Source organism: Tauraco erythrolophus, chromosome 4 (genome assembly GCF_009769465.1).
Source record: "Tauraco erythrolophus isolate bTauEry1 chromosome 4, bTauEry1.pri, whole genome shotgun sequence".
NCBI classification, from domain to species: domain Eukaryota; kingdom Metazoa; phylum Chordata; class Aves; order Musophagiformes; family Musophagidae; genus Tauraco; species Tauraco erythrolophus.
In genome coordinates this window covers 73012999-73024800 of record NC_141468.1, presented here as the reverse complement: position 1 = coordinate 73024800, position 11802 = coordinate 73012999, and positions in this window count along the sequence as shown.

Genomic DNA, 11802 nt, shown 5'->3' with positions numbered 1-11802 from the left:
TTATTTAGTTGTGGTAGTTTGATGTTTTATTTCATGTCTGTGTGAAAATAGCTACTTAAAACCTTAAATATATTTCAACACACCTGTTTGTTAGTTTGCATTCAGTGGACTGCACAGGGATGGTTTTAGGCGTTTTATCTACCATAGCCATAAGCATAACTGACAGTGTATTTTCTAAAATATTTGTTTCAGCTTTCCAAATATTCCAAGGCATCATGATACGGGACACATTCAGAATTTTGAAAGATATACCTGTATTTTGGCATTACTTCCAGCATTTAGTATGATTTTTAGATCTATTTTGTTCTGTAAGACTGTAAGACTCACTCCTACTCTTCCTGTATCTCCAAGAAGAGAAATCTAGAAGATTCTGAATAACTTGAGGAAGCATGGAACAAGAAGATGAAACTGAACAAAACAAGTATTTATATTGGATAAAGCTGATATGTCTTTAGTCCATTGAAATAAGTAGGATTATTTGTATGAACAAAAACTTAGAGAGAATAGGTAGCTTTAATAGGTATATGTATTTGCAGTTACATAAAGACCACACTGTCTCAGCTCCTTTGTTGTTATACATTTGATGCCTTGCAAACTGTATGTGTAAATAACAAACATGTTTACTTCTTCCTTTCCAGGGAAAAAACAAAACAAATAAATAAAGCACCTATGACCTACTTCAGTTAGATGGACCTGAAATACTGTACAATTTTTTAATTTCAGTGGATCTCTGTCCAGACATTAAGATAAAATGTGAGACGGGATGTGAACACACCTGTGCATCTAAGCATCTTTCAAACCATTCAATAAGTCTTTCTTTGTTTTGAACAAAGTAACAAATTCCTCAGTACCTGTTACTTCCATTGAGGCAGTCACCAAACACTGCAAGTGTGAGTAATCGCTGTGCATAATGTTTAATTATGTATTTGCAAAATTCGTCTTGGGTAACCAGTCACCTTTTGCACAGACCTATATGTTTTCAACATAATTTTAAATCTCTTTTTGGTTTGTCAGTAGACATGCTGCTAATCTTTCTCAGCACCTTTGTGATTTTATTCTGTTCTTCTGCTGTGTCCTTCAACAAAGCAGCCTTTTTTCTTTTTCATTACTTGTCATTCTTTCTCCCTTCTCTGTTTCTGAATAAATTATAAAAGCAGGAGTAGCTGCAAGGAAACCTTTTATTTAATGAACTACAAAGAGAATGAAATAAATAAATAAATGGCTGATTTAGACAATTTCCTTTAAAAACTGAAAAGTGCTCTCTCTTAAATTTCAGAGTCCTCTGCCAGCTACCCTGTAATTTCACTTTGACTTTTCTATGGGAAATGCATATATATTTTAATGCTAAAGTTTTAAATCACAGACATTTTGCAAGAAGGAAATACCTGAGTCTTACCTGCAAACCAGTGACCGACTGTTCCATGTGCTCTGCTAGGAGGGATCAAGAGACTTTTACTGTTAGTAAGGAGTCTCTGGCCAGTATCAGATCAGCACTTCATGTTATTTAGCAATTCTTTTCATTGGTCTTCTCAAATTTATTCTTGGAAAACAAAACGACACTTGCCTGTTCTCTGTGAGAACATGGATGTCTTTACAGACCTTTCAAAAAAAGAGATAAAAATGTACCTGCCACAAAGGAAAAGAATGATCTTTTTAATGATTCTTGCTATGAACAGAAACAGTACCTGAAATTTTCCACCTGGGCTGGCAGTGATAATGGCACAATCCATGAGCTTCCTAGCACAAAGGATTCATCATCAGGCATTAACTCTTTTTTTGCCAAATATAAACAAAACCAAACACTTTTTCCTATAAAGTAACAGATATATATTGATTTAGAAATATATTTAGCTTATATGGAATATATGGTTCTAGTACTCAGAATCATAGAATCATAGAATCATAGAATGGTTAGGGCTGGAAGGGACCTTCAAAGGTCATCTAGTCCAACCCCCCTGCAAGGAACACGGATATCTCCAACTAGATCAGGCTGCTCAGGGCCCCATCCAACCTGGCCTTGAACGTCTCCAGGGATGGAGCATCCACCACTCTCTGGGCAACCTGTTCCAGTGTTCTACAACTCTCATGGTAAAAAATTTTTTCCTAATATCCAACCTGAATCTACCTCCCTCTATTTTAAAACCATTACCCTTGTCCTATCACAACAGGCCCTCCTGAACAGCCTCTCCCCATCTTTCCTGTAGGCCCCCTTGAGGTACTAGAAGACCGCTATAAGGTCACCCCGGAGCCTTCTCTTCTCCAGGCTGAAGAGCCCCAACTCTTTCAGCCTGTCCTCATAGGAAAGGTGCTCCAGCCCTCTTATCATCTTCGTGGCCCTCCTCTGGACCCTCTCCAACTGGTCCATGTCCTTCTTATGTTGGGGACTCCAGAACTGAACACAGTACTCCACGTGAGGTCTCACAAGGGCAGAATAGAGGGGAAGAATCACCTCTCTCGACCTGCTGGCCACGTTCCTCTTGATGCAGCCCATGATGCGGTTGGCCTTCTGGGTCGCAAGAGCACATTGCCGGCTCATATTGAGCTTCTCGTCCACCAGTACTCCCAAGTCCTTCTCCTCAGGGCTGCTCTCGATCCATTCACCACCCAGTCTGTATTTGTGCCTGGGATTGCCACGACCCAGATGTAGGACCTTGCACTTGGCCTGGTTAAACTTCATGAGGTTGGTACGGGCCCACCTCTCCAGCCTGTCAAGGTCCCTCTGGATGGCATCCCTCCCTTCCAGCGTGTCGACGGCACCACACAGCTTGGTGTCATCAGCAAACTTGCTGAGGGTGCACTCCATGCCACTGTCCACGTCACCGACAAAGATGTTGAAGAGGGCCGGGCCCAACACGGACCCCTGAGGGACACCACTCATGACCGGTCTCCACTTGGACATCGAGCCGTTGACCACTACTCTCTGAGTGCGGCCATTGAGCCAATTCCTTATCCACCAAGTGGTCCATCCATCAAACCCATGCCTCTCTAGTTTAGAGAGAAGAATGTCATGCGGGACAGTGTCAAAAGTTTGCACAAGTCCAGGTAGATGATATCCATTGGTCGACCCTTGTCCACCGATGCTGTCACCCCATCATAAAAGGCCACCAAGTTGGTCAGGCACGATCTGCCTTTGGTGAAGCCATGTTGGCTGTCACCCACCACCTCCTTGCTCTCCATGTGCCTTAGCATGGTTCCCAGGAGAATCTGCTCCATGACCTTGCCAGGCACAGAGGTGAGGCTGACCGGCCTGTAATTGCCCGGGTCCTCCTTGTTCCCCTTTTTAAATATGGGGGTTATGTTCCCTCTCTTCCAGTCATCGGGGACCTCGCCAGACTGCCACGACTTCTCAAATACAATGGCCAGTGGCTTGGCAACTTATCCGCCAGTTCCTTCAGGACCCGCGGATGGATCTCATCAGGTCCCATGGACTTGTGCACCTTCAAGTTCCTCAGATGTTCTCGAACCTGTCTTCAAGTACAGTGGGCGGTGGTTCATCCTCACAGTCCCTGCTAGTTCTTTCCACAGCTTGGGTGGTAAGACAAGAGGCTTTATCAGTGAAACTGAGGCAAAAAAGTCATTGAGTAACTCAGCCTTCTCTATGTCCCGGGTAACCAGAGCACCAGTATCCTTCCGGAGGGGGCCTACGTTCTCCTTGGACTTCCTTTTGTCCCCTACATACCTGTAGAAGCTTTCTTATTGCTTTTTATATCCCTTGCCAAACTTAATTCCTTCAGGGCTTTAGCCTTCCTCACCTGATCCCTGGTCACTCGTACAACTTCTCTATATTCCTCCCAGGCTATCTGTCTCCGCTTCCACCCTCTATAGGCTAACCTCTTCATTTTCAGTTGGTCCAGGAGCTCCTTGCTCATCCACGCGGGCTTCCTGGTCTTTTTGCCCGACTTGTTCTTCATCGGGATGCACCTCTGCTGAGCTTGGAGGAGGTGCTCCTTGAATGTGGACCAACTTTCCTGGGCCCCTCGTCCCTCCAGGGCTGCCTCCCACGGCACTTTGCCCATCAGGTCCTTGAAGAGGCCGAAGTCCACCTTCTTGAAGTCTAGGGCACAGAGCTTGCTGTATAGTTTCCTTGCTGCCCCGTGGATCTTGAACTCCACCGTGTCGTGGTCACTGCAGCCAAGGCTATCCTTAAGTTTCACATGCCCACCAGTCCCTCCCTGTTGGTGAGCACAAGGTCGAGCATGGCACCCCTCCTTGTCGGCTCCTCTATCACCTGCAGGAGGAAGTTGTCATCCACGCATTCCAGGAACCTCCTGGACTGCCTGTGCCCTGCCGATTGTCTCTCCAACAGATGTCAGGGTGGTTGAAGTCCCCCATGAGGACCAGGGCTTGTGACCGCGAGGCTGCTCCTATCTGCTATAAAGCTCCTCATCTGCTCTGTCCTCTGGCCAGGTGGCCTGTAACAGACCCCTACCGTAACATCGCCTATCCGTCCCCGTCCTCTAATCTTGACCCATAAGCTCTCTGTCAGCTCCTCCGACCCCAGGCGAAGCTCCACGCACTCCAGCCGGTTGCTGACGTAGAGAGCGACACCCCTCCTCGCCTCCCTTCCTGTCCTTTCTAAAAAGCTTATACCCTCCATGTTGACACTCCAGTCATAGGAGTCGTCCCACCACGTCTCCGTGATGCCAATAAGGTTGTAGCCCTGCTCATGTGCACGCGTCTCCAGCTCATCCTGTTTTTTCCCATGCTGCGTGCGTTGGTGTACATACACTTCAGCTGGGCCTCCGACAAAGCCGACTCGCTGGCTGGAGCGACAGGGGTTCTCTTGGACGGCAGCGTAATATGTATAGACCAGAAAGAAGATCTATACAGTATAAGAAAGCATTCTGGAAAAAGACTAAAAATACCCAGGCTTTGATTCTGTAGTCAGATCAGCCTGCTTAGAACCACACTGCACATTGGCTTTGTTCATGGGTCATCTGTTGTCCACTGTTACTGTCCTGTGCTTCTCTGCTGAATGTCTTGAAGTCCCCTCTCAGCCCTGAGAAGGGAGGACAGTCGATGTCCTGGGTCAAGCTGAAATGTAGGCATTTATGCTGTTTGAACAGCTATGGGAGATAGTGGTGTTAGTTGCTACGTCCCAGCCAAGGCTAGTGCCTGTCTTTGATAGTTTCCCCTTTCTTCTGCTCTTGTCAGTGGTGGTTAAACCAGTGTGGTCAGAGAAGGACACATCCCTCATGTAAATATAGACTAGACCAGAGGGGACAGTTGGATCTCCTGTCTTCATCTTCCCTTTCCCAAGCAGATGATCAGAGAGAAGGGAGATATAGTCCCTGAGGCCCCGATGTGTGATGCTGCCGTGATGATGCAGAGGCACACAGTGGATGACTGCTGCTAGCACAGACCCAGCCTGTCTCAGGCATGGGGAGGGACCCATGCTAGCTGTGTAAAGCACTTCTCTGCTACATTTGAAGTCAAACATGTTAGCTTAAATCATCCGTGTTTCAGATTGTCTCTGACAGAGCAGTTGAAGGATGACAACCACCAGCGGAGAAGAAACAGCCTGCAGTTTCCCAAGTGAGTTATGTCCTCATTAAACATCAGTAAGCTTATTTAATCAAATGTGCAGCATAATGCCATGCAACGTCGGCCCTGATAATCTCTGCTGAAGTCAGTGGAGCTCTGTGCCTGTGTTGCGCCCCATGTGAATAAACTGAATTGCCTGGGTTGAAATCGTCTTTTTTCTTAGATATGTATATATGTTTTCCCTTTATTACAGCAGTGCTAGGGTAAAAATTTACCTAATGTAAGTATTTTGATAATGCCAGAATATGTCACTGTAACTCTACTACAGTATAAAAGTTATAAAGTACTAATGTAGCGAATGATGAAATAACAAAATGTACGTACTTTTTTAAAAAAAGGAAGTAAATCTTTCTGACATTACTGAAATACTGCACTCACTTTCTCCTTTAAAATTTCCTTGAAATCAAAACATTACTGCAAAATGTCTGAAGTCCAGCAAAACAGCATTTTTTGAGAGAACTGTTTTGTCAAAAACAGCTATTAGTGGTCAGGTTTTGGTTTGGCGCAATGTATCGAGTTTTTAATGAATCTGACCTTCTCTGAGGTTTGGGACAGTTGAGTCCAAGATTCTGGTTTCAGCCCATCCCAACAACATGGTAAAAAGAGGTGAAATATTACAGTTTCTGTTCCTGGGACTCTGTGCAAACCATTTTTTAAACCCTTGTTTCAAAGGGGCTGCCAGGCCTTGAGATTATCTCGGAGCTTTGCTTGAAACTAATTCTGGTAAAACTTCTGCATGAAGGCTGGAATCGGTGCACTCAAACAAAGAGCAACAGAAGTCTGAGCCAGATTAGATTTATACAAATATAAATCTACTGGCATACATGTAAACTTGAGCCAAAGTTTATGACAAAAGGCACAATGTTTAGCAAACACTCAAATGAATGAATGCTGATTTATGACAGAACTTGAAACTAGGCAAAGGGGATGGAGTTTCAATATTGTGATGAATTTTATACAGCTGGATACTTAGTGAAAGTCTTCCATGTGGGTTACCATTCATCTTACCTAGTTATTATGTTCTAAAACTCAACTCTGCCTGTCTGCACCAGGATTAAAAAACATAGGCTGTTCTAGAAGTTTGCTCTCATCTAGACAGAGCTACACAGGAAAATTCTGGCTGGGGATGCACGATGCATTTGTGCAGAACGAACATCCCTGAACGGGAGGTTCAGCAGAAGGCAGAGCACTCCAGCAGCCTGACCTCCCTTCAGGTTTTGTCACTTATTTCACATGAGAGAGTTTCAAGGAAATTCCTTACTGGGTCTTTGCTGAAAATAACTGAACAGATGAATGCTATTGTAATGATTTACGTGCTCGTGCCTCCGTTCTGCTGCCTGGTGACCGAACTCTTCTCGTGATCCACATAGAATGCCCACTAGCACACAGCCTATTGTAAACAGTCTTTTTGCTGTTCAGAGAGAGATCAGTAGAACACCCTTTAGTATTAATCACTCATTAAATTTGACTAAAGCAGTGATAAGTGAAGTATTTGATAATGAATAATCAAGATTAAAAAAAAAGAATCTGCTCCAAGTGTTTTTTGAGTAGTGTTACAATATACAGTTGTTGCAAGGAATAATATTAAATAGTACGTCAAAAGCAGAAAAATGAAACGGAAAATAATAAGGAATAAAGTCTAAACAAGTGCTGTTAGAAATAGGAATTTTTTTTTAATAGCATTGCTAATGGCATTGGGTAAGAAGTTCTTTGTCTGGCTGCAAATCTGAAAAAAGAATTTACCTTTATATAGCAGCATCCTTCACAAATGATAGAGATTTCAGTTGAAATAAAATTATGCTCCAGTCAGTTCCTCTCAAAAATGCCAAGATCCTTTAGAACACTGATATTTTAATCCTGAAATACTGCAGGATATTTCCTATGTTCCACAGATGCTTACTTTGTATCCTGTGACAAGGAAAACTAAACAATGGCAGCAGTTGGTGAATCATTTCCAAAAGACTAATTCCTCTCTTGAGTAATTCCACTATTACTCAACACACAGTTCCCTGGCAGTACAGTACAATTCCCTGGCGTCTCAGAGGGAAGAATGTGGCACTTTATATTTTATATTAGATAGCATGTATATTTTAAATATCCTCTGATTCTGTTCCAGTTCACATTTTAGACTAATAAGGCTGAAAGGAATTCAATTTTTCCTTTGTTTTTTGCCCTCTATGTGGTCCTTTCCTGAGCAATCAGGTTGGTGTTACTTTCTGGTTCTTATGTATTATCCAGTGTGTCTATGTTGAATCAAGAGAGGGTTTGCCTAAAACAAACCCAAAACCATGGCAGTCTTCCTGTAGGCACCGTACTGGTGCTTAAGGGTTTGGTTCTCCTCTGCTGCAGATTTTTTGTGTGATCTTGGGTTAGACCCACAAAGAAATTCAGGCTGTGTTTCATGTATATGTAAACCAGGTTTCCTGCCAAGAAAAGCATTTGCCATTCTGATTCCCAGTCACTGGTACTTCTGTTGCCCCCTTTGCTGTGTCTTGTACCAGTCTGGAGACCCATCCAGCTTACCACACACAGCCATTGAGTGGTTCACGGAGGAAAAACAAGTGGCCATGGTTTTCTAAGTAAATCTGAGCAGTGTTAAATACTTGAAGTGAACCTAAAGTTTAAGCAGGCTTCAGTCTTAGCCCAGGAAGCAGGCTTGCACCAGCCCTGTCCACATCCCTCAGCAGTCAGGAAGCCTGAGCCGAGTTCCACGCAAAACAGAAAGTGTGCTACTTCTGTCTAGTTATCTCTGGCTTTTTTTCCTCTCTTTGTAGCAGTAGCTCCTCCTGACTCTCTGTGTTTCCTTGCTTTTGCTAAGCTAGAAAAGTCAGAGGGCTATAGAAATGTATGCCCAGGCAGAGAAAGGCTCAGAAGCTTAATTTTCCATATCATGGTTGAATGGTCTATTACAATGTAGCTGCTGTATAAAAGAGCTTCTTCCATTTCCAAGTCTTTCTAAAAGAAAAGAGTGATCTCTCTTCAGCCTTGGAAATAATTCAGGCATTAACTACAAGAAAGCAGTTCAGGCACCAAGCACAGGAAAAAGTGTCTAGACTGTGAATCCCAAGCAGAAATGGCCATCTCAACTCTAGAGAGCCCTTATTGACACTCTCTGGTGCCTTCCTGCTCCATTTGTTGGCACTTGAGAATCCTTTTCCTTCAGATAAATTTGTCTCTCAGACATTGATTGCTGGTGAAACAGCAAGACCTTTTCTTTGATTCCAGTATAATAATATGTATTTTTGATCTTAGCATAAAACTGTATAGCTGTAGACTGGGAGACAGATGAAATTACCAGTACAAATACAGAACAAAAAGGGAGCCCTTGCCTTGGTGCATGTGCAGCGTGAGTGCTCTATAAGCACGCCATACCGACTGACTGATTAGCGTAGTAAAAAACCAAGGGAACTGCAAAAAACCAAGGGAACTGCCCTGTCAGCACGCTCTGACTTAACACAATTGCCCAGTCCGAAGCCTGGATAAAGCACGGATAGCTGACAATCAGCCTAGTAAAAACAATCAGTTGAAGAAACAGATTTAGGCTTTTTGCAAAAGTGGGCATTCAACAAAGAGTACTGCGGACCCCTTGTGCGTACGGCAGCTCCTGATAAAAGCTGTAGAAGTCAGTGCTCTCAAAAGTTTGCTGGCAAGAAGAAAATACCTATCAGTGCATGACAGAAGTGATCCAGTCCATTAAAAACCTCATGGATCGTGAGGAAGATGAACTTGAAATCCTTGGCAGAATGACAGGTGCAGGCACATAGGCAACAGAAGAAACATTCCATCTATCCAGGCTGTGGTGGGAGGGAAGAGAACCTTGAGGGAACAGAACTTATCATAACTGACTACATGGAAAAAGATCACTCACCAATTAGGAGCTAACTTACCAATTCATCAAACATAAGAGACTTCAAAACAGATGTCTAAAGATGGCAATCACACACCACCGTGTTGGCAATCACACTGTATTCCAACAGAGGAACTTAATGGCCACGATAAACACGAGCTCTCTGTTTATCCCTGAGGTATGAATGATTACAACTACTTGAAATGGCTGCCCATGGGATTTAAAATACAAGAAGGAAATATGAGCGAGACTCCTACTGAAGTGGTAAGGCACTTGTTGTGTGTGATGAGCTTTTCAAGGCTGGACCTGAGGCAGAGAAAAAAACAGCCAGTGCTCGGACTCGAGCTTCATAGGCATAAGAAAATCCAAAAGCTGAGTAATGCAGTGCTTCATCAGGAGAGAGGAAAGTGGAATTTGAAAATTAGTTAAATATTGAGGAAGAATGAAAGAGGAACGCAAAACAAGCAAACGGTGAAACTTACCAGTAGGAAAGCGGAAACGAGGTGATAGTGACCCAGCTAGGGACTGAGGCTGCTGAAAAGGGCTCTTTGGAAGGGATTGAAATCCTGTATAAAAGGATTTCAGAACATGAAATGGGTCCTTCAAAAGCAAGATAACAAAACTGCTTTGAAGTGAGGTGGAAAACAAAAATGCACATACACCTCACCTCAATGAATGCTTTAACAGCCAGCAAAAAAGAACATCTGTAACTCTGAGTTGGCATTCATGTCACCTGTCTGGGCTAGAGCTAAGAAGCTGAAGGTCAACAAAACAGTGAGAGAGGATCATTTCGCAGAGGAAATGCTAAAAACCAAACAAGTCTGTCTTCCTTCGAAAAAAAAAAGGGAAAGGAAAGGAAGGAAAGGAAAAAAAAAGGAAAGGAAAGGAAAGGAAAGGAAAGGAAAGGAAGGAAAGGAAAGGAAAGAAGGAAAGGAAAGGAAGAAAGGAAGGAAAGGAAAGGAAAGGAAAGGAAAGGAAAGGAAAGGAAAGGAAAGGAAAGGAAAGGAAAAAAGAAACCGCGTAATCCACTCTGAAGAGTTTTAATAGTTGGGGAAATGATCCCTTCTGAGTAGTGGAAATAGGGAGTTGTCTGAAAACTAAGCAATCTGCAATAACTAGAGATGAGTCACATTACTGCTAAAGGGAAAAATTCTCTGTGGTCTGCAGTACAGGTGGTGAAGGAAATATCTTTACAGAGATAAAAAATATAAAATATATTTTTAAAGTCTTTATATTAAGCATCATTACATAGGAATACACAGGATGGCAGACTTCCTCATCAGTTTCAGCAGTTTTTTTTTTTTTAAAAAAAGGACGGTCATCATGTTTCAAGAATGTAACAAGGCAAACAGCAAAACAGTCACTTTATCCATGCCCAAGACGCTCAGTTGTTAATTTGCTCTTTCTTTCTTCATGTCAAACACACTCGGGGCCCTGGTATGTAGATCACTCTCACGAATAACATAGATGTCCTATTCCAGGAACTTAGTTTAGACAGAGCAGCAGAACAGGTCAGATAGTACCTTTAATGAGACAGGGAGGGACTTAAGCAGGAGGAAACAGGAATGTCACAGCAGAATTGTGTTTTGTACTTGCCGTTGCTAAATCCTACCGCTGTACTAGGGGTGCAAGGTGACCCTTTTCCTTTTTTTTCGTGAGTGAATGTCCCGGTCTCAAACGCCACGGCATCGCGCTGCCTGTACCGCTCCCTTCCCCTCTCTGGCTACGCACGAATACATGTACACATACCAGATTTTTTTCTTCTGCCTGTGTGGTTCGAGAACATTCCCCCTCTCCAGGGATGCAGAAGTACATTTATGGCAAGAGGTGAGAGCTGCCGGCTGGAGCTGCCACCCCTGCGCGGTTCAGGCAGGGCCGGGGGGGGGTCGAAATTTGAAATGTTTCGCGTTTTGCCGTCACTGCGCTCCGGAGGGCAGCACTTGGCCCTTCTGGCCGTGCCCCCGACACGCACCCGAGCTGCAAACTCCCCCTCCCCCAGCACCGGCCCCGGCGGGCGGCTGCCCCGCAGCGTCGTCGGCGCCGGCGGCCCCGGCGGGCAGCCGGGCAGCGCGCAGAGGCGCGGCCATCGCTGAGCGCTCAACATTGCCTTTTTAGGGCTTTTTTTCTTTCCTCTCCGTGTTTGTGTTTTGGTTTGTGGTTTTTTTTTTTTTTTTCCCTCCCTTCGCCTTCTCTCCTTGCAGGGACGGAGCCTGCGGGGCTGTGGCGGAGCCTCCCTCCCTCCGGCCCGCCTCCCCCGCCGCGCGGCCCGGCCCGGCCCGGCGCGGCCCCGTTCCGCTCCGCTCCGCTCCGCTTCGCTCCTCCCAGCCCGGCAGCGGCCGCCGGGGCGGAGGAGGAGCTTTCCCTCAGCCGGCAGCGGCCGGGCTGAAGCGGAGCCAGGGGGGGGGTGAGAC